The 26719-nt window shown below is 37.7% G+C and overlaps 12 non-coding genes across 12 annotated transcripts; all 12 read right to left on the bottom strand.

Moving 5' to 3' along the window:
* Positions 1-8833: 8833 nt before the first annotated feature.
* On the bottom strand, positions 8834-8928 carry Trnam-cau (transfer RNA methionine (anticodon CAU)). The gene is made up of 2 exons: positions 8892-8928; positions 8834-8869 (listed from the first exon to the last, which is right to left on the bottom strand). It is a non-coding gene; the product is annotated as a tRNA-Met (tRNA).
* Positions 8929-10534: 1606 nt separating this feature from the next.
* Positions 10535-10629, bottom strand: Trnam-cau (transfer RNA methionine (anticodon CAU)). Its single transcript has 2 exons — positions 10593-10629; positions 10535-10570 (listed from the first exon to the last, which is right to left on the bottom strand). It is a non-coding gene; the product is annotated as a tRNA-Met (tRNA).
* A 2068-nt stretch (positions 10630-12697) lies between these two features.
* On the bottom strand, positions 12698-12792 carry Trnam-cau (transfer RNA methionine (anticodon CAU)). Its single transcript has 2 exons — positions 12756-12792; positions 12698-12733 (listed from the first exon to the last, which is right to left on the bottom strand). It is a non-coding gene; the product is annotated as a tRNA-Met (tRNA).
* A 1567-nt stretch (positions 12793-14359) lies between these two features.
* On the bottom strand, positions 14360-14454 carry Trnam-cau (transfer RNA methionine (anticodon CAU)). The gene is made up of 2 exons: positions 14418-14454; positions 14360-14395 (listed from the first exon to the last, which is right to left on the bottom strand). It is a non-coding gene; the product is annotated as a tRNA-Met (tRNA).
* Positions 14455-15948: 1494 nt separating this feature from the next.
* Positions 15949-16043, bottom strand: Trnam-cau (transfer RNA methionine (anticodon CAU)). Its single transcript has 2 exons — positions 16007-16043; positions 15949-15984 (listed from the first exon to the last, which is right to left on the bottom strand). It is a non-coding gene; the product is annotated as a tRNA-Met (tRNA).
* A 1057-nt stretch (positions 16044-17100) lies between these two features.
* Trnam-cau (transfer RNA methionine (anticodon CAU)) lies at positions 17101-17195 on the bottom strand. Its single transcript has 2 exons — positions 17159-17195; positions 17101-17136 (listed from the first exon to the last, which is right to left on the bottom strand). It is a non-coding gene; the product is annotated as a tRNA-Met (tRNA).
* A 1508-nt stretch (positions 17196-18703) lies between these two features.
* On the bottom strand, positions 18704-18798 carry Trnam-cau (transfer RNA methionine (anticodon CAU)). The gene is made up of 2 exons: positions 18762-18798; positions 18704-18739 (listed from the first exon to the last, which is right to left on the bottom strand). It is a non-coding gene; the product is annotated as a tRNA-Met (tRNA).
* Positions 18799-20318: 1520 nt separating this feature from the next.
* On the bottom strand, positions 20319-20414 carry Trnam-cau (transfer RNA methionine (anticodon CAU)). The gene is made up of 2 exons: positions 20378-20414; positions 20319-20354 (listed from the first exon to the last, which is right to left on the bottom strand). It is a non-coding gene; the product is annotated as a tRNA-Met (tRNA).
* Positions 20415-22806: 2392 nt separating this feature from the next.
* Trnam-cau (transfer RNA methionine (anticodon CAU)) lies at positions 22807-22901 on the bottom strand. The gene is made up of 2 exons: positions 22865-22901; positions 22807-22842 (listed from the first exon to the last, which is right to left on the bottom strand). It is a non-coding gene; the product is annotated as a tRNA-Met (tRNA).
* Positions 22902-24104: 1203 nt separating this feature from the next.
* Trnam-cau (transfer RNA methionine (anticodon CAU)) lies at positions 24105-24199 on the bottom strand. The gene is made up of 2 exons: positions 24163-24199; positions 24105-24140 (listed from the first exon to the last, which is right to left on the bottom strand). It is a non-coding gene; the product is annotated as a tRNA-Met (tRNA).
* A 1482-nt stretch (positions 24200-25681) lies between these two features.
* On the bottom strand, positions 25682-25776 carry Trnam-cau (transfer RNA methionine (anticodon CAU)). The gene is made up of 2 exons: positions 25740-25776; positions 25682-25717 (listed from the first exon to the last, which is right to left on the bottom strand). It is a non-coding gene; the product is annotated as a tRNA-Met (tRNA).
* An 843-nt stretch (positions 25777-26619) lies between these two features.
* On the bottom strand, positions 26620-26714 carry Trnam-cau (transfer RNA methionine (anticodon CAU)). The gene is made up of 2 exons: positions 26678-26714; positions 26620-26655 (listed from the first exon to the last, which is right to left on the bottom strand). It is a non-coding gene; the product is annotated as a tRNA-Met (tRNA).
* Between the last annotated feature and the right edge of the window lie 5 nt (positions 26715-26719).

Raw genomic sequence — 26719 nt, 5'->3', positions numbered from 1 at the left:
AATTAGAAGACGCATTACCGGAAATACCAGATGTTCTCTTGATTGAGAGAGAGTGTAAGGTACTTCTTTTTGGTCTGCTGTACTTTCAGGATGAAGACTCCGCTAAAACACAAGCTAAAATGCTCAGACATATCTTAGCCTTTATATTTGTACCACTTTCACTGTATCTGGAGCAGATTAGTACAAGGCTGACTATCAGGAATACTGAAAACGAATTGGATCCGTGATTGGTAGTCACTTTTGTATTCGAGAACCACTGGGTGTTAAGCGCAAGTGAGGTTAGAGGCGAGTTACATACTGCACAGCTTTGCTGGCTGGCAGGAGAAACAGGCACCACCGTATGCACTTTCTTAACATATCTTTTCAGTCCTCCAACTGAGCATCACACCCTTCCCTATTTAACACATGTTCTGTTGTGAATTGAAATAGCCACACCACTGTTTATCATGGGTCGATTACTGTGAGATTTTTTTTATGGCTGGCCAGGCCTGCACGACTCAAACACTTCCTCCCACAAACCACACACACAAAAAGCAATACTCTCTCAATCTCCACAGGTTCCCTCTTTCTAAGCTCCCTCCTAATTCTCTCATACTTCATTCTCTCCCTCTCAAACTCCAAACAACCGCTTTGCACTGTCTTCCTCCATCCATCCTGGTGTTGTGCCACCCTCTCCCAATCACCAACTGCAATTTCTGCCTGTATTGGATCATTTTTAAGGCAATCCGTAAACCTCAGTTTAGGATTATGTGCTGGTCTCCTGCCGTCTTCCAGCTTACCATACAATAGCTGTTTGAGCAGTCGCACATCACTCATCCTTACCAGGTGTCCCCCACAACCTCAAACGTCTTTGCAGAATCATTGACTCTATACTTCTACTGCCACTCCTCTCAAGCACCTCCTCGTTACTAATGGCCATTTGCTAGTTTATCCCAAAATTTTTCTCAGACAGTATTGATGGTTCCAGTTGCCTACGGTAAATAACCCATGCTTCACTCGCATATAGCAAAGATGACACGACGCACTTGTTATATATCCTAACTTTAATTTGTGAAGATATATTATGTCGTGTCCACAGACGCCTATCAAGCCTACCAAAAGCACTACTAGCTCTGCTGATTCTAAATGCAATTTCACCAAGACCAGCAGTGTTCAAGGTACTTCCTAAATAAATAAATCTAGACACAATCTCCAACCTTTGACCATTCACAGTCATAAAAGGTTCCACATATATCTGGGAGGGATCAGGCTAGTACATTATAATAGTTTCTTTTTTCAGATTGATCGTTAGACCTAATGTTGCACATGCTGCAGAAATTGCATTCAGCATGTGCTGCACATCTTTCTGAGGATGTGCCAACAGGTCACAATCATCTGCATACAGGAGCTCAATGAGATGAGAATGTTGACAGAACTTTCGTTTTGGCGTAGAGTCTTTTGAGATTGAACAGTTTTCCCGTTGTCTTATATTTTATATAGACCCCTTCAGTGCAATCTTCAAAAGCTATTTGAAAGACTATTTCAAAACACATAGCAAACAATGTAGGAGCAGGAATATGACTGAATATGACCGCAGTCAAATGACTGAAACAAGCAAAAGAGTAAAAGAGAGAGAGAGTAACATACCAAGAGTACGGGAATTTTGTTTTAATAAACTGCTTATATGTGATTTGAAACTGAGGGACTCATAAATATGAATGCCAAGAAATTTTGTTGATATTACATGTGAAATTGCTTTACCTGCAATGAGGACTTTGTCTATCTATCTATCTAGCTATCTATCTATTTATTTGTGGCCTACTTCCTAATGTACCTTAGCTGAGTATCGAAATCATGACCTTGAGATAACTCATCATATGTCGCTTGACCTCGAGGAGCTACCTACTGCGCTGCCTGTGAAGTCCTTCTAAACTTGACTATATAAATACTTTTACTTTCCGACTAACTTCTTATCTAATTCATCGGTTTAATTTACTTTACTGTTAATTTAAAATATCTACCTCTCCCATATATAGCATTACCAATGAGAAAATGATTAAGTAATTATCACAATATATTCCAATAACCCATTTGTATATCTTTAAATTGCTTTTAATTAACTATTTCTATAGCTATTTGATTCTTACCTCTATATTAATTACTAAGATTTTCCTGTCATTATAATGCAAGGGAAATAACCGTTCCTCAATAACCTTGAGCATAGTCTAGAAATCAACAACTTTACACAGGTTGTCATGCGGTGGAGGAGACAGAACAAGGACAAGCACGCACGCACGCACACACACACACAGACACACACACACACACACACACACACACACACACACACGCATACACATATACATGTATAGAGAGAGAGAGGGGGAGAGGAGAGCTTTTACATAATTTCAGCCTCTCACCGTCATTCACAAGGCATTTGTCGACCCGAGGCCATAGAAGACACTTGTCCAAGGTGTCGCAAAATGAAACTGAACTAGAATCCAGGTAGTTGGGAATCGAACTTAATAACTTCAGTCATATCTACGTCTAGAAAACAAAATTTACTTTCCAAACCTAAATCCGTCTTTCTGTCTTATTTAGTTTCTATATTAATGAATACTCCAAAAACAAAATGCACATTCTCAACCACTGACCCAGAAGAATGCCAAAGTTTCAACAGCTGGAGGTTAAGAAGCTTGTAGTAATTTGATGTCCATCTACTTCTATCTCAATCTTCCCTCTACTTATTTTGCTGTATCCCAGAAATTTGCATTGTGTTCAAAATTTGCCTTTCATGATTCTGTCAGTGCTAGCTCATAACACCTAGGTGAATGTGTGAACGCTTCTAATATCAGTCTCTGATTGCTCATTAGCCATCATCTTATATTCTTCACCACTAATTTCATCTCCTTATAGCTAACGAAAAGCTATTGTGGATATATATATATATATATATATATATATATATATATATATATATATATATATATATATATATATATATATATATATGTATGTGTGTATACATGTGTGTGTGTGTATGCGCGTGCACCAATGTGTATATATATGTGTGTGTGTGTATATATATATATATGTATATATATATATGACATTGCTTATATATATGTATATATATATATATATATATATATATGTATATATATATATGTATATATATATATATATATATATATATATATATGTATATATATATATATATATGTATATATATATATATATATATATATATATATATATATATATACATATATACATATATATACATATATATACATATATATATATATACATATATATATCTACATATATATATACACACACGCACACATATATACACACGCACACATATATACACACTGGTGCACGCGCATACACACACACATGTATACACACATACATATATAGGGTGTGTGAGAGAGAGAGGGGGAGACAGAGGGAGAGAGAGAAACATATAGATAGATAGATAGATAGATAGATAGATAGATAGATAGATATCTTTTTATTATAGCCACACAGGGCTAAATACAGAAAATGGACAAATTACAAAGTAGAGCTTTTGGGGGGGGGATGATTTGGATCAAAAGGGATCGCGGGAAGAAAAAAAAAAAAAAAAAAAAAACGTGGGGGGGGGCGATCAATAGGAATCGTGTATCACAGTCGATGTAAAAAAACGGGGAACAGATTAGGTTTATCCGTGGAGAGAAAAGCCTACGGAAAAGACCACGGTCACCTCAGGCTTTTTTTTTTTAAAGGTACATGAAAGTAAGTACCTTCTCTCTTTTTGTCTCTTTTTGTTACAAGTCTATGCTTAAAATGGTGTCGTCTTTCATTCTTACCATTCTTGCCACATTTACCCATTTTTTATTGAAACTTTCATTCGACAACACCTTCCTCTCTATCCTCATCCTCCTTTTCAAGTGGTACTTGAAAAAGTTGACGAGGGATTGACCAGAGAGGAAAGTGTTTGTTTGTAGACCTTTCAAACGCGTCCACCACACGCATTCTTTTGCCATAGCTATCAGTGTTACAAAAACCGTTTTTCCTTCCCGTTTAAAGGAAGGTGGCGGAACAATATTCACGATAGACTCGGCTGATAAGTGGGCTCGTCCCACACGCGACAACAGCCGTTCGACGAAGGTCCACAGCTCTGAAATATCTGGACACTGCACGAGTGCGTGCAGAACGGTTTCGTCGCTCTGACCGCATCTCGGGCAGGTCGGTCCGGTGGTTTTCGAACCGTGTCTGTAGATCTTCTCTCGAACTGGTAGTGCGTCTCGATAGCATTGCCAAGCCAGGGATCTCTGGAAATTATCCATAGGCCCCGGCCCGAACGTCGTCTTGAAAAGGCGGGTTAAGAATTTCTCGTCGACACCCAGGTTTGCCCCGAGAGTGTCGTCAGACCTCCCCTCCACTAGTCCTCTATAGAACGCATTGGTCGTTTGGAAGTTGCACAAGTTTGATCCCGGACGGCAGAGCTGTTGTAGAGCTTGGCGACACTCGCGGTGCCATTCGCCCAGTTTCGGTCTCTTCCTGATCCATGTTTGCAGTTCGGTGAGTGAGACGAGCTGCGGGAAGGCGTGCCTCACAAACGGCGCCCACACCTGTTCACCGTCGTCAATGAAGTTCCAGAGATGCCGTAGTCTCAGCGCATGTCTGCGCATCATTAACCACGGCATCCCCAGTCCTCCACGTAACGGTTGTTGACAGCAAATGGATCGCCTCACCATCGGAACGCCACCCTTCCACAGAAAGCGGAAAAGTATGCGTTCTAGTTTCGTGATGGTGGCATCGGGACAAGGCACGACGGTCAGGCGGTAATCGATGACTGATGCGATATACACATTAGCCACCTCCGCCCGGCCTTTTAGAGATAACTTTCTCTCAGCCCATGTTTGGCTGAGTTTGATCACTCTACTGGTGATCTCGTCCCAGTTCTTATCCATTTGGAGGTCCGGACTGAACCAGACCCCGAGCAGTTTAACCGGTCCGTCCGTCCAGCGTCCCACTACGGAGTCACTGTTGGACGGTATGGGCTTGCTTCTCCAGGTGCCGAGTAACAAACCCACTGACTTTTCCGGGTTAATTTTTGCTCCTGTCACCGTTTCGTATTGTTTAAGTGTCTCGCCTAGCATCTCGACGTGCTTTTCGCTCGACACTATGACGGTGACATCGTCCGCATATGCAGACACGCTCGTCCCGCAACCCAGCTCTCGTGGGATACCCCTCAGTGTCGCCAGCTTCCGCAGTAGTGGTTCGATCGTCAATACATACAGAAGCGCCGACAAGGGACATCCCTGACGGACCGAACGCGTGATGTCGAACGGTTTTGACAGGTGACCGTTTACCCGTATTACCGATCGGATGCCGCTATACAAGGCAGCGATCCAACCGCGGAAGACGGGACCAAAGCCAGCTGCCCTGAGGACGGCCGCTAAGTATCGATGGTCGACCCTATCGAAGGCTTTAGATTGATCTAAATTGATCAGCGCCCCACCCATGCCAGGATCCTTAACTACCCTGTCCATAGATAGATAGATAGATAGATAGATAGATAGATGGATAGATAGATAGATAGATAGATAGATAGATAGATAGATAGATGGATAGATAGATAGATAGATAGATAGATAGATAGATAGATAGATGGATAGATAGATAGACAAAGCATAACGTGGACACATAAAGATATACATGGGAAACAGTTCACGTTTATATTTTCATATCTACTATTTATGTTTGCAGTTTTCTCAGTGTTGAAGTTTTCATCGCATCTTTCGTTTAATCAAACTAAATTTAAGTATTTGATGGCATTTTGTTTGTAATATATATATACAATAAAATCGGTAAACGATTCCAGCAGTGGCCCTCTCGTAATTTGGTAGTTATCGGGTGGAGGTGGATGCTCGTCGTTCGACGATCAGGATTCAGTTATTCGAACAACTGAATTACCTGCTCTCGAATTATTCTGTTGCCGTGTAATCCACTAGTACGTATAGTCTCGGGCAGTATCATTGTGACAGTGTGTGACAAGTTTATACCGAATAAATTACTGGTACAAGCCACTCAGTGAATTGCTATGGAGTTTCTTTCTACTTAATTTTTTTTTCCAATATATATATAGGGCGAACAAAGGCTATACAAAATTATATTTACCACACATGCCAACTGTGGAGTCGAAGCCGGGTCCTTGTGGCTGCAAGCTAACTTCTCAACGATTCAGCCATTCTGAGCCAACTGTATGTATCTACAACAAATGCACCCCTTACTTCCCAAGGCAGTTGGAGGTGAATCGTGAGGGATATGGTTTCCTATTTCTAGCAAATCAAGCGGGTCACACAGACGTACATCGATTGTTCGTAGCAAGGCCCACAACTTCTGTCGCTGAAACGTTCACAGATGTTTCTATAATGACATTATTGGAATAGATTCCTGATATATTCTACTGACCCAGAGTGGGGATTAGTCTAAAAACTGAGGAAACATTCATTAACCTCACAAGCACTTCGTCGTTCTTTATAGTAAGCTGGTTGGTACCTATTACATGATAGTACTTCTTACATGATAACTCTTTACATCAAGAGAATAGGCAAGAGATAGATAGATAGATAGATAGATAGATAGATAGATAGATAGATAGATAGATAGATAGATAGATAGATAGATAGATAGATAGATAGAAAGACAAAGTATAACTTAGGTATATTAAAATATACAAGTGAAACAATTCGCGTTTATGTTCTTCCATATCTACTATTAATGTTTACAATTTTTCCTGTGTATAGAAATTTTCATCGTATTCTTCGTTTAGATGTTACTAATAACGTTTGATTAGTAACTGTTCACTTTTGGAAAGTCTTCTGAGAGTTGACCATAGATATCCATGCCACCAATTATAAAATGGATACTCAATGATATCAGAAAATAGAGTTATTTCGTTAAAAGTACTGTGCCCCACATGTATCAAACTTACGACCTTCAAATACGCTGCTTTGAATATGTGCTGACGCGCTACTCAGTCATTCGTTAGACCTGTCTTAAATTTCATTGTATAAGCTCTATAACTTTTTGACTAATTTCCTCATCTACTTTATTGGTATAATTCATCTTACTGTCATCTAATTCTCCGTGTCTGCCTCTCTTCTATGAAACATTACACGTGAGAAAATTATGTAATTAACTCGATAAGTTTTAGTTCAATACCTACTTTGTCATTACAGTGCAAGGGAGATAAATTTTCTTCCTGGGTGAGCATATGAAATATATAATTTTGCTTTTATTCCCGATAATGCTTTTATTATATGGTTACTAAAGGCGGTGAGCTGACTGAAAAGTTAGCATGCTGGGCGAAATGCTTAGCGGTATTTCGTCTGTCTTTACGTTCTGATTTAAAATTCCGCCGAGGTCGACTTTGCCTTCTCATTCTTTCGGAGTTCGATAAATTAAGTACCAATTGTTGCGTACTGAGGTTGATCTAATCGACTGGCCTCCTCCCCACAAAAAAATTTCGGGCCTTGCGTCTAGAGTAGAAAAGATTATATGGTCTCTTATTTCGTTGTTTAATTAATTATATATTTACCTCTTTAATGCAATTAAATACCACAAGGCATTACAAAAATAAATATATTCTAACTATATAAGTTAAATCTCGGTTGCTACATGACAGAAACTGAGGAGAGTCTCTTAATTCCGTTTGAGTTTTTTTTAGTCATTGGACTGCATCCGTGCTGGAGCACCGCTTTGGAAGGTTTAGTCGAACAAATCGACCCTAATATTTAATTTTTTAAGTCTAGCACTTATTCTATTGTTTCATTTGTCGAACCGCTATGTTGAGAGCTTAAACAAATCAACACATGTCGTCAATATATATCTGTGTATGTGTGTGTGTGTGCGTGCGTGCGTGCGTGCGTGAGTGCGTGCGTGTGTGTGTGTGTGTGTGTGTGTGTGTGTGTGTGTGTGAAGGTAAGATCCAAGGATTAAGGTGTAGGAAGTTAATAAGCTCCGAGCAGTCCGTAGACGGTATAAAAGACAACTTTCAGGAACAATAGTGGTTTATTGACGTAGAAGGTCTCTCTCTCTCTTTTACTCTTTTACTCTTTACTCTTTTACTTGTTTCAGTCTTTTTGACTGCAGCCATGCTGGAGCACCGCCTTTAGTCGAGCAAATCGACCCCGGAACTTATTCTTTGGAAGCCTAGTACTTATTCTATCGGTCTATTTTGCCGAACCGCTAAGTTACGGGAACGTAAACACACCACCATCGGTTGTCGAGCTATGTTGGGGGGGGGGGACAAACACAGACACACAAACATATACACACACATACATATATATATATATATATATATATATATATATATATATATACACACACACATACACACACACACATATATACGACAGGCTTCTTTCAGTTTCCGTCTACCAAATCCACTCACAAGGCTTTGGTCGGCCCGAGGCTATAGTAGAAGACGCTTGCCCAAGGTGCTACGCAGTGGGAATGAACTCGGAACCATGCGGTTGGTAAGCAAGCTACTTACCACACAGCCACTCCTGCATCATAAATTTTTCCAATATCGTTCGATAAGCTGAAGAAAAAAAAGTTATTTTATAGTTCACGGTTAGCAACTAGGATTACTGTGTATGCGAATATAAAAATCCAAAGTTGGGAAATGGTGTGGATAAAATCCACACTATATGTGTTCCCTGGCTAGCAGAACCTCGGAAGTAGTAATTACTCAAACGAGATGTACTGCGCTAGCTACTCACCAGTATTTATAAAACTTCTATTTATAAAACAAACTCTCTGTGGCATAAGTTATTCAAAATAAATTATGTGCCCCAGGTGAGGATCGAACTCACGACCTTCAGATTCCTAGACATGTTTAGTTTGATTATGAGACTGACGCGCTGCCTACTGCGCTACCGAGGTATTCGATAAACAGCATTTAAATTTGTCTATGTATGACTTTCGTACTAATTTATTTGTCATTTAATTTCTCTATTGAAATTTACTCTGCTGTCATTTAACTTTTAATGTTTACCTTTTTTTTCTTTTTTTATAATATTACTTGCGATTATTATCATAATCCACATTATTTTAATATCTCCTTTGCATGTCTTTTAATTGCTTTTAATTACCTACCCTATTTTATATATATATATAAACTAATACATCCTTTTGTTGTTTGCACCAACTGTCCTCGTCAGTTGCTGTTTTTTTTTTCTTAAATTCTCCCGTATATATATATATATATATATATATATATATATATATATATATATATATATATATATATATATATGAGAGTATCTTGTGCCCGACTTCCTGTAAGGATTCTATAGGGGTTTGACTATTTCTTCTAGTAGTTCATATAAACGGTGGTAGTATTTCTAATAAAGATCATCACCACCACAACCATCACCCCGCAACCATGCGTAACTCTGTGCAGTGTCAGAAGACGAAAAAAAAAGAAAAATTTTAAATGATGTGCTCCAAGTGAGGATCGAACTCATGACATTTAGTTTCATCAAAATAACTGGATTACTTATGTGACTGAAGTAGTACCTATTGCGATACCGAGGCAACTCGAAAGAAGCACTTCAATTTGTCTATATAAGTACTATTACTTTCGGATTAATTACTTCGTCATTTAGTTTGTTTCTTAGAACACACTCCACTTACGATCTCTACCTCTTTTTCCTTATATAGCATTACTTACGAGAAAATTACTATGTCATTATCATGATAGATTTCATTTCAATACTTCCTTTGCGTGTCTTTTAATTACTTTTAATTACCTTTTTCTATAGCTATTCAATTGTCGTCTACTCTATTACAAGTAAACACTAAATATAGTTGTGTCATTGCAGTGCAATGGAGATAAACTTTCTTCCTACGTACATAAGTCTATTCTTATTTCGTCTTTCAATTAAGTATATTATTTTATTCTTTTATATGTTTCAGTCATTTGACTTCAGCCATGCTGGAGCACCAACTTTGGTCGGAAAAAAGTGACCCCAGGACTTAATCTTTGTAAGCCTAGTACTCGTTCTATCGGTGTATTTTGCCGAACCGTTAAGTTATGGGGACGTAAACACACTAACATCGGCTGTCAAGCGATGGTGGAGGGGACAAACACAGACGCACAAACATATATATATATATATATATGTATATATATATATATATATATACGATGTGCTTCTTTCAGTTTACATCTACCAAATCCACTCACAAGGCTTTGGTCGGCCAGAGACTATAGCAGAAGATACTTGCCCAAGGTGTCACGCAATGGGACTGAGCCATGTGGTTGGGAAGCAAGTTTCTTACCACACAGCCATGCATGAACTTTTCAGCACCGCCTCGTATATACGAGCACAGTCCTCCCGTAAGCTTATAGGGACTTCACTTAAGGACTTCTAGTAGTTCATATAAATGGTCGGGATATTTCTGATAAATATCACCACTACTATATATAACTCTGAGCGATGTCAAAAGATGAAGATATTTGATTAAAAATATATAAAAAAACATGTGCCCCAGGTGAGGATCGAACTCACGACCTTCAGATTCCTCGATTTGCTTAGTTTGATTATGAGACTCACGCGCTGCCTACTGCGCTACCGAGGCAACTGGAAGCTGTTATCTAAATTTCTCTTTATAAGTACGATGACATTCAAACTAATTACCTTCTCATTTAATTTATATATTTTTCGGACTGCAGCCATATTGGAGCACCGTTTTGAAGAGTTTAGCCGATCAATTTGATCCTAATACTTAACTTTTAAGCTTGGTACCTATTTTGTCGGTTCTTTTGTCAAATAACTACGTGACAGAAGACTTAAACAAATCAGCGCCGGTCATCAAGCCTGTGGGAGTACAATCACAATCACGCACGCACAGAGCCAAAGAGTATTTTGTAACCGTTCTTCTCTAAGAAGTGTAAAGGCAAATGACAATTTCTCCCACTCTTTCATATATATGGTCGGGCAATTTCTGTTAAATATCTCCACATCTATTTATAAAACGAACTCTCTATGGCATAAGAAAATACCGTACTATTGGCACTTCGTCGCTTACGACGTCGAGGGTTCCAGTTAATCCGATCAACGGAACAGCCTGCTCGTGAAATTAACGTGGCTGAGCACTCTACAGACACGTGTACCCTTAACGTAGTTCTCGGGGATATTCAGCGTGACACGGTGAGACAAGGCTGGTCCTTTGAATTACAGGCACAACAGAAACAGGAAGTAAGAGTGAGAGAAAGTTGTGGTGAAAGAGTACAGCAGGGTTCGCCACCATCCCCTGCCAGAGCCTCGTGGAGCTTTGGGTGCTTTCGCTCAATAAACACTCACAATGCCCGGTATGGGAATCGAAACCGCGATCCTATGACTGCGAGTCCGCTGCCCTAACCACTGGGCCATTGCGCCTCCACAAGCATAAGAAAATAAAGTTATTCAGAATAAAAATATCTCCTTTGCATGTTTTTTAATTGCTTTTAATTACCTACCCTATTTTATCTACCCTATTACAAATAAAACACTAAATATATTCATGTCATTTCAAGGGAGATAACCTTTCCTCCTACATTCACCATAAGTATATTCAGAATTATATAATTTTACTCTGATACTCATAACCCATAATACTCTTATTACGTGATTTCTTATTCTGTCGATCAATTAATGACATATAAACATCTTTAATACAAGAAATTACCGCAACGTATTCTGTATGCACAGTTCCAGCCAAACCACAGCAATAATAAATATATTATAATTGAATAAGTGAAATGGAGGACGGTACTTAACAGAAATCGAGTTGCATACGCATAATTCTCCCTAACTTCATATATATGTAGGAGTGGCTGTGTGGTAAGTAGCTTGCTTACCGACCACATGGTTCCAGGTTCAGTCCCACTGCGTGGCACCTTGGGCAAGTGTCTTTTACTATAGCCTCGGGACGACCAAACCCTTGTGAGTGGATTTGGTAGACGGAAACTGAAAGAGGCCCGTCGTATATATACATATATATATATATGTGTGTGTGTGTGTGTCTTTGTCCTCCCAACATCGCTTGACAACCGATGTTGGTGTGTTTAGGTCCCCGTAACTTAACGGTTCGGCAAAGAGACCGATAGAATAAGTACTAGGCTTACAAGGAATAAGTCCTGGGGTCGATTTGCTCGACTAAAGGCAGTGCTCCAGTATGCCCGCAGTCAAATGACTGAAACAAGTAAAAGAGTTTAGTTTTAAAATAGTTTAATATATATATATATATATATATATATATATATATATATACGATGACATTGTAACTAGTTATCTTCTCATTTAATCTATATAGTCTTCGGATTATATAGCACGCTCTTGAAGAGTTTAGCCGAACAAATTGATCCTACTACTTAACTTTTAAGCTCCATACTTAGTTTGTCGGTTCTTTTGTCAAACAATTACGGTCATCAAGCCTGTGGGAGCACAAACAATCACACACACACACACACACACACACACACAGAGTCAGAGAGTATTTTGTAATCATCTTTTTCTAAGAAGGGTGCCGGTAATTGACAATTTCTCCCAGTCTTTCATGTATATCGTCGGGGAGTTTCTAGTAAATATCACCACCTCTATTTATAAAATGAACTCTCTATAGCATAAGAAAATAAAGTTATCCAAAATAAAAATTTAAAATGACGTGCCCCAGGTGAGGATCGAACTCACGACCTTCAGATTCCTCCACATATTTGGTTTGATTATGAGACTGACGCGCTGCCTACTGCGCTACCGAGGCATTCGCTAGCCAGACTTTAGATTTGTGTCTGTATAACTTTCAGGCTACTTTGTTTTGTCATTTAATTTCTCTTTTGAAATTTACTCTGCTTTCATTTAACTTTTGATGCCTACCTTTTTTTCCTTTCTTTTATATTACTTGCGAGAGAATTTCTGCCATTAACATAATACACTTTATTTCAATATTTCCTTGCACGTCTTTTAATTGTTTTCAGTTTGACTATTTCTATAGCTATTCATTGTTATCTACCCTTATTACAAGTAAACTACTAAATATATTTGTGGCATTTCGGTGCAAGGGAGACAAACTTTCTTCACCATAAGCATATTCTGACATATAACAGTTTACTGATACTTTTAATGCTTTTATTATATGACTTTTTTTTTTTTCGTGTTTCAATTAATTGTGTATTAACATCTTTAATACAAGAAATTACTACAACAATAATTGTATAAGTTAAATCTCAGGCAGTACTTAATGACAGAAATCGAGTTCCGTCCCCATAATTCTCCTTAACCCATTACCTCCCATAATTCTATTAACTGGAATTTTTTTATGAAACTTTGATTTCTAACATAAAACAGCCTTAGAAACACGCTGGAATGATCAAAATAACATTTCAAAATAACATTTTAAATAGAAATAAACGAGATATTGGGTGAAAAATTAGCAATCCTCATTTGAATATCAGAGAAATATACCTAGTAGATATAGCAAAAAGGTTAGATATGTGTAAATATTGACAGATAATTACGAAATTTGTAATTTTTAAGTGATCTCATATGAGATCACTGGTAGGTAATGGGTTAACATATATATATATATATATATATATATATATATATATATATATATATATATATCATAGAGTATCTTGTAACAGTCCCCTATACGAACGCCTTAGGAAGTTGACTATTTCTTCTAATAGTTCATATAAATAGCTGGGAGATTTCTGGTAAGTATCACTCCTCCCGTGTAAAACTTTGTGTGACGTCAGAAGATAAATATACTGAAACAAAAATTTTAAAAAAACGTGCCACGAGTAAGGATCGCACTCACGAATTTCAGGTTTCTCAACATAAACTGCTTGATTATGAGACTGACGAACTGCCTACTGCGCTACCGAGGGAACTGAAAGCTGTTATCTAAATTTCTCTATATAACTACGATGACATTCAAACTAATTACCTTCTCATTTAATTTATATATTGTTCGGACTGCAGCCATACTGGAGCACCGTTTTGAAGAGTATAGCCGATCAATTTGATTCTACTACTTAACTTTTAAGCTTGGTACCTATTTAGTCGGTTCTTTTGTCAAACAACTACGTTACAGAAGACTTAAACAAATCAGCGCCGGTCCTCAAGCCTGTGGGAGTACAATCACAATCACACACGCACAGACAAAGAGTATTATGTACACGTTCTTCTCTAAAACCAGTACAGGTAATTGACAATTCCTCCCAGTCTTTCATATATATGGTCGGGGAATTTCTGGTAAATATCTCCATTTATAAAACGAAATCTCTGTGGCATAAGAAAATAAGTTATTCAAAATAAAAATGATGTGCCCCAGGTGAGGATCGAACTCACGACCTTCAGATTCCTCGACATGTTTAGTTTGATTATGAGACTGACGCGCTGCCTACTGCGCTACCGAGGCATTCGATAAACAGCATTTAGATTTGTCTATGTATGACCGTCGTACTACTTTGTTTTGTCATTTAATTTCTCTATTGAAATTTACTCTGCTGTCATTTAACTTTTAATGTCTACCTTTTTATTTCTTTTATAATGTTACTTGCGAGGAAATTACAATGTTATTATCATAATCCACATTATTCTAATATCTCCTTTGCATGTCTTTTAATTACTTTTAATTACCTTTTTCTATAGCTATTCAATTGTCGTCTACTCTATTACAAGTAAACACTAAATATAGTAGTGTCATTGCAGTGCAATGGAGATAAACTTTCTTCCTACGTACATAGGTCTATTCTTATTTCGTCTTTCAATTAAGTATATTATTTTATTCTTTTATATGTTTCAGTCATTTGACTTCAGCCGTGCTGGAGCACCAACTTTGGTCGGAAAAAAGTGACCCCAGGACTTAATCTTTGTAAGCCTAGTACTCGTTCTATCGGTGTCTTTTGCCGAACCGTTAAGTTATGGGGACGTAAACACACTAACATCGGCTGTCAAGCGATGGTGGAGGGGACAAACACAGACGCACAAACATATATATATATATATATATATATATATATATATATATATATACGATGTGCTTCTTTCAGTTTACATCTACCAAATCCACTCACAAGGCTTTGGTCGGCCAGAGACTATAGCAGAAGATACTTGCCCAAGGTGTCACGCAATGGGACTGAGCCATGTGGTTGGGAAGCAAGTTTCTTACCACACAGCCATGCATGAACTTTTCAGCACCGCCTCGTATATACGAGCACAGTCCTCCCGTAAGCTTATAGGGACTTCACTTAAGGACTTCTAGTAGTTCATATAAATGGTCGGGATATTTCTGATAAATATCACCACTACTATATATAACTCTGAGCGATGTCAAAAGCTGAAGATATTTGATTAAAAATATATAAAAAAAACATGTGCCCCAGTTGAGGATCGAACTCACGACCTTCAGATTCCACGATTTGCTTAGTTGGATTATGAGACTGACGCGCTGCCTACGGCGCTACCAAGGCAACTGAAAGCTTTTATCTAAATTTCTCTTTATAAGTACGATGACATTTAAACTAATTACCTTCTCATTTAATTTATATATTTTTCGGACTGCAGCCATACTGGAGCACCGTTTTGAAGAGTTTAGCCGATCAATTTGATCCTAATACTTAACTTTTAAGCTCGGTACCTATTTTGTCGGTTCTTTTGTCAAATAACTGCGTGACAGAAGACTTAAACAAATCAGCGCCGGTCATCAAGCCTGTGGGAGTACAATCACAATCACGCACGCACAGAGCCAAAGAGTATTTTGTAACCGTTCTTCTCTAAGAAGTGTAAAGGCAATTGACAATTCCGCCCAGTCTTTCATATATATGGTCGGGGAATTTCTGGTAAATATCTCCATTTATAAAACGAAATCTCTATGGCATAAGAAAATAATTTATTCAAAATAAAAATGATGTGCCCCAGGTGAGGATCGAACTCACGACCTTCAGATTCCTCGACATACTTAGTTTGATTATGAGACTGACGCGCTGCCTACTGCGCTACCGAGGCACTCGATAATCAGCATTTAGATTTGTCTATGTATGACCTTCGTACTACTTTGTTTTGTCATTTAATTTCTCTATTGAAATTTACGCTGCTGTCATTTAACTTTTAATGTCTACCTTTTTATTTCTTTTATAATGTTACTTCAGATTCCTCGATATAAGTTGCTTGATTATGAGACTGACGCGCTGCCTACTGCGCTACCGAGGCAACTGAAAGCTGTTACCTAAATTTCTCTATATAACTACGATGACATTCAAACTAATTACCTTCTCATTTAATTTATATATTTTTCGGACTGCAGCCATACTGGAGCACCGTTTTGAAGAGTTTAGCCGATCAATTTGATCCTAATACTTAACTTTTAAGCTTGGTACCTATTTTGTCGGTTCTTTTGTCAAACAACTACGTTACAGAAGACTTAAACAAATCAGCGCCGGTCATCAAGCCTGTGGGAGTACAATCACAATCACGCACGCACAGAGCCAAAGAGTATTTTGTAACCGTTCTTCTCTAAGAAGTGTAAAGGCAAATGACAATTTCTCCCACTCTTTCATATATATGGTCGGGCAATTTCTGTTAAATATCTCCACATCTATTTATAAAACGAACTCTCTATGGCATAAGAAAATACTGTACTGTTGGCAATTCGTCGCTTGTAACGACGTCGAGGGTTCCAGTTAATCCGATCAACGGAACAGCCTGCTCGTGAAATTAACGTGCAAGTGGTTGAGCACTCCACAGACACGTGTACCCTTAACGTAGTTCTCGGGGATATTCAGCGTGACACGGTGTGACAAGGCTGGTCCTTTGAATTACAGGCACAACAGAAACAGGAAGTAAGAGTGAGAGAAAGTTGTGGTGAAAGAGTACAGCAGGGTTCGCCACCATCCCCTGCAGGAGCCTCGTGGAGCTTTAGGTGCTTTCGCTCAATAAACACTCACAATGCCCGGTCTGGGAATCGAAACCGCGATCCTATGACCGCGAGTCCGCTGCCCTAACCACTGGGCCATTGCGCCTCCACAAGCATAAAAAAATAAAGTTATTGAGAATAAAATTGGTGTGCCCCAGGTGAGGTTCGAACTCACGACCTTCAGATTCCTCAGCATGTTTACTTTGCTTATGAGACTGACGCGCTGCCTACTGCGCTACCGAGGCATGCGATAACACGCCTTTAAATTTGTCTATGTATGACTTTCGTACTAATTTATTTTGTCATTTAATTTCTCTATTGAAATTTACTCTGCTGTAATTTAACTTTTAATGTCTACCTTCTTTTCTTTCTTTTATAATATTACTTGCGAGGAAATTACAATGTTATTATCATAATCTACATTATTTTAATATCTCCTTTGCATGTCTTTTAATTGCTTTTAATTACCTACCCTATTTTATCTTACCCTATTACAAATAAAACACAAAATATATTCATGTCATTTCAAGGGAGATAACCTTTCTTCCTACATTCACCATAAGTATATTCAGAATTATATAATTTTACTCTGATACTCATAACCCATAATACTCTTATTACGTGATTTCTTATTCTGTCGATCAATTAATGACATATAAACATCTTTAATACAAGAAATTACCGCAACGTATTCTGTATGCAGAGTTCCAGCCAAACCACAGCAATAATAAATATATTATAATTGAATAAGTGAAATGGAGGACGGTACTTAACAGAAATCGAGTTGCATACACATAATTCTCCCTAACTTCATATAGGAGTGGCTGTGTGGTAAGTAGCTTGCTTACCGACCACATGGTTCCAGGTTCAGTCCCACTGCGTGGCACCTTGGGCAAGTGTCTTTTACTATAGCCTCGGGACGACCAAACCCTTGTGAGTGGATTTGGTAGACGGAAACTGAAAGAGGCCCGTCGTATATATACATATATATATATATATATGTGTGTGTGTGTGTCTTTGTCCTCCCAACATCGCTTGACAACCGATGTTGGTGTGTTTAGGTCCCCGTAACTTAACGGTTCGGCAAAGAGACCGATAGAATAAGTACTAGGCTTACAAGGAATAAGTCCTGGGGTCGATTTCCTCGACTAAAGGCAGTGCTCCAGTATGCCCGCAGTCAAATGACTGAAACAAGTAAAAGAGTTTAGTTTTAAAATAGTTATATATATATATATATATATATATATATATATATATATATATATATATATATATATATATATATATATATATATATATATATATATATATATATATATATATATATATATATATATATATATATATATATATATATATATATATATATACGATGACATTGTAACTAGTTATCTTCTCATTTAATCTATATAGTCTTCGGATTATATAGCACGCTCTTGAAGAGTTTAGCCGAACAAATTGATCCTACTACTTAACTTTTAAGCTCCATACTTAGTTTGTCGGTTCTTTTGTCAAACAATTACGGTCATCAAGCCTGTGGGAGCACAAACAATCACACACACATACACACAGAGTCAGAGAGTATTTTGTAATCATCTTTTTCTAAGAAGGGTGCCGGTAATTGACAATTTCTCCCAGTCTTTCATGTATATCGTCGGGGAGTTTCTAGTAAATATCACCACCTCTATTTATAAAATGAACTCTCTATAGCATAAGAAAATAAAGTTATCCAAAATAAAAATTTAAAATGACGTGCCCCAGGTGAGGATCGAACTCACGACCTTCAGATTCCTCCACATATTTGGTTTGATTATGAGACTGACGCGCTGCCTACTGCGCTACCGAGGCATTCGCTAGCCAGACTTTAGATTTGTGTCTGTATAACTTCAGGCTACTTTGTTTTGTCATTTAATTTCTCTTTTGAAATTTACTCTGCTTTCATTTAACTTTTGATGCCTACCTTTTTTTCCTTTCTTTTATATTACTTGCGAGAGAATTTCTGCCATTAACATAATACACTTTATTTCAATATTTCCTTGCACGTCTTTTAATTGTTTTCAGTTGACTATTTCTATAGCTATTCATTGTTATCTACCCTTATTACAAGTAAACTACTAAATATATTTGTGGCATTTCGGTGCAAGGGAGACAAACTTTCTTCACCATAAGCATACTTTTAATGCTTTTATTATATGATTTTTTTTTTTTTTCGTGTTTCAATTAATTGTGTATTAACATCTTTAATACAAGAAATTACTACAACAATAATTGTATAAGTTAAATCTCAGGCAGTACTTAATGACAGAAATCGAGTTCCGTCCCCATAATACTCCTTAACCCATAATTCTATTAACTGGAATTTTTTTATGAAACTTTGATTTCTAACATAAAACAGCCTTAGAAACACGCTGGAATGATCAAAATAACATTTCAAAATAACATTTTAAATAGAAATAAACGAGATATTGGGTGAAAAATTAGCAAACCTCATTTGAATATCAGAGAAATATACCTAGTAGATATAGCAAAAAGGTTAGATATGTGTAAATATTGACAGATAATTACGAAATTTGTAATTTTTAAGTGATCTCATATGAGATCACTGGTAGGTAATGGGTTAACATACATACATATATATATATATATATATATATATATATATATCATAGAGTATCTTGTAACAGTCCCCTATACGAACGCCTTAGGAAGTTGACTATTTCTTCTAATAGTTCATATAAATAGCTGGGAGATTTCTGGTAAATATCACTCCTCCCGTGTAAAACTTTGTGTGACGTCAGAAGATAAATATACTGAAACAAAAATTTTAAAAAAACGTGCCACGAGTAAGGATCGAACTCACGAATTTGAGTTTTCTCAACATAAACTGCTTGTTTATGAGACTGACGAACTGCCTACTGCGCTACCGAGGGAACTGAAAGCTGTTATCTAAATTTCTCTATATAACTACGATGACATTCAAACTAATTACCTTCTCATTTAATTTATATATTGTTCGGACTGCAGCCATACTGGAGCACCGTTTTGAAGAGTATAGCCGATCAATTTGATTCTACTACTTAACTTTTAAGCTTGGTACCTATTTAGTCGGTTCTTTTGTCAAACAACTACGTTACAGAAGACTTAAACAAATCAGCGCCGGTCCTCAAGCCTGTGGGAGTACAATCACAATCACACACGCACAGACAAAGAGTATTATGTACACGTTCTTCTCTAAAACCAGTACAGGTAATTGACAATTCCTCCCAGTCTTTCATATATATGGTCGGGGAATTTCTGGTAAATATCTCCATTTATAAAACGAAATCTCTATGGCATAAGAAAATAAGTTATTCAAAATAAAAATGATGTGCCCCAGGTGAGGATCGAACTCACGACCTTCAGATTCCTCCACATTGTTTACTTTGATTATGAGACTGACGCGCTGCCTACTGCGCTACCGAGGCATTCGATAAGCAGTATTTAGATTTGTCTATGTATGACCGTCGTACTACTTTGTTTTGTCATTTAATTTCTCTATTGAAATTTACTCTGCTGTCATTTAACTTTTAATGTCTACCTTTTTATTTCTTTTATAATGTTACTTGCGAGGAAATTACAATGTTATTATCATAATCCACATTATTTTAATATCTCCTTTGCATGTCTTTTAATTGCTTTTAATTACCTGTCCTATTTTATATATATTTGAGAGTATCTTGTGCCCGACCTCCTCTAAAGATTCTATAGGGATCTGACTATTTCTTCTAGTAGTTCATATAAATGGTGGTGGTATTTCTAACAAGTATCATCACCACCCCGCAACCATGCGTAACTCTGTGCGGTGTCAGTAGACGGAAAAAAAAAGAAAAATTTTAAATGATGTGTCCCAAGTGAGGATCGAACTCATGACCTTTAGTTTCATCAAAATAACTGGATTGCTTATGTGACTGAAGTAGTACCTATTGCGATACCGAGGGAACTAGAACGTAGCACTTAAATTTGTCTATATAAGTACTATTACTTTCGGATTAATTACTTCGTCATTTAGTTTGTTTCTTAGAACACACTCCACTTACGATCTCTACCTCTTTTTCCTTATATAGCATTACTTACGAGAAAATTACTATGTCATTATCATGATAGATTTCATTTCAATACTTCCTTTGCGTGTCTTTTAATTATTTTTAATTACCTCTTTCTATAGCTATTCAATTGTCGTCTACTCTATTACAAGTAAACACTAAATATAGTTGTGTCATTGCAGTGCAATGGAGATAAACTTTCTTCCTACGTACATAAGTCTATTCTTATTTCGTCTTTCAATTAAGTATATTATTTTATTCTTTTATATGTTTCAGTCATTTGACTTCAGCCATGCTGGAGCACCAACTTTGGTCGGAAAAAAGTGACCCCAGGACTTAATCTTTGTAAGCCTAGTACTCGTTCTATCGGTGTCTTTTGCCGAACCGTTAAGTTATGGGGACGTAAACACACTAACATCGGCTGTCAAGCGATGGTGGAGGGGACAAACACAGACGCACAAACATATATATATATATATATATATATATATATACGATGTGTTTCTTTCAGTTTACATCTACCAAATCCACTCACAAGGCTTTGGTCGGCCAGAGAATATAGCAGAAGATACTTGCCCAAGGTGTCACGCAATGGGACTGAGCCATGTGGTTGGGAAGCAAGTTTCTTACCACACAGCCATGCATGAACTTTTCAGCACCGCCTCGTATATACGAGCACAGTCCTCCCGTAAGCTTATAGGGACTTCACTTAAGGACTTCTAGTAGTTCATATAAATGGTCGGGATATTTCTGATAAATATCACCACTACTACATATAACTCTGAGCGATGTCAAAAGATGAAGATATTTGATTAAAAATATATAAAAAAACATGTGCCCCAGTTGAGGATCGAACTCACGACCTTCAGATTCCTCGATTTGCTTAGTTGGATTATGAGACTGACGCGCTGCCTACGGCGCTACCAAGGCAACTGAAAGCTGTTATCTAAATTTCTCTTTATAAGTACGATGACATTCAAACTAATTACCTTCTCATTTAATTTATATATTTTTCGGACTGCAGCCATACTGGAGCACCGTTTTGAAGAGTTTAGCCGATCAATTTGATCCTAATACTTAACTTTTAAGCTTGGTACCTATTTTGTCGGTTCTTTTGTCAAATAACTACGTGACAGAAGACTTAAACAAATCAGCGCCGGTCATCAAGCCTGTGGGAGTACAATCACAATCACGCACGCACAGAGCCAAAGAGTATTTTGTAACCGTTCTTCTCTAAGAAGTGTAAAGGCAAATGACAATTTCTCCCACTCTTTCATATATATGGTCGGGCAATTTCTGTTAAATATCTCCACATCTATTTATAAAACGAACTCTCTATGGCATAAGAAAATACCGTACTGTTGGCACTTCGTCGCTTACGACGTCGAGGGTTCCAGTTAATCCAATCAGCGGAACAGCCTGCTCGTGAAATTAACGTGGCTGAGCACTCTACAGACACGTGTACCCTTAACGTAGTTCTCGGGGATATTCAGCGTGACACGGTGTGACAAGGCTGGTCCTTTGAATTACAGGCACAACAGAAACAGGAAGTAAGAGTGAGAGAAAGTTGTGGTGAAAGAGTACAGCAGGGTTCCCCACCATCCCCTGCCGGAGCCTCGTGGAGCTTTGGGTGCTTTCGCTTAATAAGCACTCACAATGCCCGGTCTGGGAATCGAAACCGCGATCCTATGACTACGAGTCCGCTGCCCTAACCACTGGGCCATTGCGCCTCCACAAGCATAAGAAAATAAAGTTATTGAGAATAAAAATGGAGTGCCCCAGGTGAGGATCGAACTCACGACCTTCAGATTCCTCAGCATGTTTAGTTTGATTATGAGACTGACGCGCTGCCTACTGCGCTACCGAGGCATCCGATAACCAGCTTTTAAATTTGTCTATGTATGACTTTCGTACTAATTTATTTTGTCATTTAATTTCTCTATTGAAATTTACTCTGCTGTAATTTAACTTTTAATGTCTACCTTCTTTTCTTTCTTTTATAATATTACTTGCGAGGAAATTACAATGTTATTATCATAATCTACATTATTTTAATATCTCCTTTGCATGTCTTTTAATTGCTTTTAATTACCTACCCTATTTTATCTACCCTGTTACAAATAAAACACTAAATATATTTGTGTCATTTCAAGGGAGATAACCTTTCTTCCTACATTCACCATAAGTATATTCAGAATTATATAATTTTACTCTGATACTCATAACCCATAATACTCTTATTACGTGATTTCTTATTCTGTCGATCAATTAATGACATATAAACATCTTTAATACAAGAAATTACCGCAATGTATTCTGTATGCACAGTTCCAGCCAAACCACAGCAATAATAAATATATTATAATTGAATAAGTGAAATGGAGGACGGTACTTAACAGAAATCGAGTTGCATACGCATAATTCTCCCTAACTTCATATATATATATAGGAGTGGCTGTGTGGTAAGTAGCTTGCTTACCGACCACATGGTTCCAGGTTCAGTCCCACTGCGTGGCACCTTGGGCAAGTGTATTTTACTATAGCCTCGGGACGACCAAAGCCTTGTGAGTGGATTTGGTAGACGGAAACTGCTTGATTATGAGACTGACGAACTGCCTACTGCGCTACCGAGGGAACTGAAAGCTGTTATCTAAATTTCTCTATATAACTACGATGACATTCAAACTAATTACCTTCTCATTTAATTTATATATTGTTCGGACTGCAGCCATACTGGAGCACCGTTTTGAAGAGTATAGCCGATCAATTTGATTCTACTACTTAACTTTTAAGCTTGGTACCTATTTAGTCGGTTCTTTTGTCAAACAACTACGTTACAGAAGACTTAAACAAATCAGCGCCGGTCCTCAAGCCTGTGGGAGTACAATCACAATCACACACGCACAGACAAAGAGTATTATGTACACGTTCTTCTCTAAAACCAGTACAGGTAATTGACAATTCCTCCCAGTCTTTCATATATATGGTCGGGGAATTTCTGGTAAATATCTCCATTTATAAAACGAAATCTCTATGGCATAAGAAAATAAGTTATTCAAAATAAAAATGATGTGCCCCAGGTGAGGATCGAACTCACGACCTTCAGATTACTCGACATGTTTAGTTTGATTATGAGACTGACGCGCTGCCTACTGCGCTACCGAGGCATTCGATAAACAGCATTTAGATTTGTCTATGTATGACCGTCGTACTACTTTGTTTTGTCATTTAATTTCTCTATTGAAATTTACTCTGCTGTCATTTAACTTTTAATGTCTACCTTTTTATTTCTTTTATAATGTTACTTGCGATGAAATTACAATGTTATTATCATAATCCACATTATTTTAATATCTCCTTTGCATGTCTTTTAATTGCTTTTAATTACCTGTCCTATTTTATATATATTTGAGAGTATCTTGTGCCCGACCTCCTCTAAGGATTCTATAGGGATCTGACTATTTCTTCTAGTAGTTCATATAAATGGTGGTGGCATTTCTAACAAGTATCATCACCACCCCGCAACCATGCGTAACTCTGTGCGGTGTCAGTAGACGGAAAAAAGAAGAAAAATTTTAAATGATGTGTCCCAAGTGAGGATCGAACTCATGACCTTTAGTTTCATCAAAATAACTGGATTGCTTATGTGACTGAAGTAGTACCTATTGCGATACCGAGGGAACTAGAAAGTAGCACTTAAATTTGTCTATATAAGTACTATTACTTTCGGATTAATTACTTCGTCATTTAGTTTGTTTCTTAGAACACACTCCACTTACGATCTCTACCTCTTTTTCCTTATACAGCATTACTTACGAGAAAATTACTATGTCATTATCTTGATAGATTTCATTTCAATACTTCCTTTGCGTGTCTTTTAATTACTTTTAATTACCTCTTTCTATAGCTATTCAATTGTCGTCTACTCTATTACAAGTAAACACTAAATATAGTTGTGTCATTGCAGTGCAATGGAGATAAACTTTCTTCCTACGTACATAAGTCTATTCTTATTTCGTCTTTCAATTAAGTATATTATTTTATTCTTTTATATGTTTCAGTCATTTGACTTCAGCCATGCTGGAGCACCAACTTTGGTCGGAAAAAAGTGACCCCAGGACTTAATCTTTGTAAGCCTAGTACTCGTTCTATCGGTGTCTTTTGCCGAACCGTTAAGTTATGGGGACGTAAACACACTAACATCGGCTGTCAAGCGATGGTGGAGGGGACAAACACAGACGCACAAACATATATATATATATATATATATATATATATATATATATATATATATATATATATATACGATGTGTTTCTTTCAGTTTACATCTACCAAATCCACTCACAAGGCTTTGGCCGGCCAGAGACTATAGCAGAAGATACTTGCCCAAGGTGTCACGCAATGGGACTGAGCCATGTGGTTGGGAAGCAAGTTTCTTACCACACAGCCATGCATGAACTTTTCAGCACTGCCTCGTATATATGAGCACAGTCCTCCCGTAAGCGTATAGGGACTTCACTTAAGGACTTCCAGTAGTTCATATAAATGGTCGGGATATTTCTGATAAATATCACCACTACTATATATAACTCTGAGCGATGTCAAAAGATGAAGATATTTGATTAAAAATATATAAAAAAGAAACACGTGCCCCAGGTGAGGATCGAACTCACGACCTTCAGATTCCTCGATTTGCTTAGTTTGATTATGAGACTGACGCGCTGCCTACTGCGCTACCGAGGCAACTGAAAGCTGTTATCTAAATTTCTCTTTATAAGTACGATGACATTCAAACTAATTACCTTCTCATTTAATTTATATATTTTTCGGACTGCAGTCATACTGGAGCACCGTTTTGAAGAGTTTAGCCGATCAATTTGATCCTAATACTTAACTTTTAAGCTTGGTACCTATTTTGTCGGTTCTTTTGTCAAATAACTACGTGACAGAAGACTTAAACAAATCAGCGCCGGTCATCAAGCCTGTGGGAGTACAATCACAATCACGCACGCACAGAGCCAAAGAGTATTTTGTAACCGTTCTTCTCTAAGAAGTGTAAAGGCAAATGACAATTTCTCCCACTCTTTCATATATATGGTCGGGCAATTTCTGTTAAATATCTCCACATCTATTTATAAAACGAACACTCAATGGCATAAGAAAATACCGTACTGTTGGCACTTCGTCGCTTATGACGTCGAGGGTTCCAGTTAATCCAATCAGCGGAACAGCCTGCTCGTGAAATTAACGTGGCTGAGCACTCTACAGACACGTGTACCCTTAACGTAGTTCTCGGGGATATTCAGCGTGACACGGTGTGACAAGGCTGGTCCTTTGAATTACAGGCACAACAGAAACAGGAAGTAAGAGTGAGAGAAAGTTGTGGTGAAAGAGTACAGCAGGGTTCCCCACCATCCCCTGCCGGAGCTTCTTGGAGCTTTGGGTGTTTTCGCTCAATAAACACTCACAATGCCCGGTATGGGAATCCAAACCGCGATCCTATGACAGCGAGTCCGCTGCCCTAACCACTGGGCCATTGCGCCTCCACAAGCATAAGAAAATAAAGTTATTGAGAATAAAAATATGTGCCCCAGGTGAGGATCGAACTCACGACCTTCAGATTCCGCAACATGTTTAGTTTGATTATGAGACTGACGCGCTGCCTACTGCGCTACCGAGGCACTCG

This window comes from Octopus bimaculoides, chromosome 11 (assembly GCF_046866305.1).
Source record: "Octopus bimaculoides isolate indiv1 chromosome 11, ASM4686630v1, whole genome shotgun sequence".
Lineage (NCBI taxonomy): Eukaryota > Metazoa > Mollusca > Cephalopoda > Octopoda > Octopodidae > Octopus > Octopus bimaculoides.
This window is presented reverse-complemented; position numbering and strand designations above follow the sequence as displayed.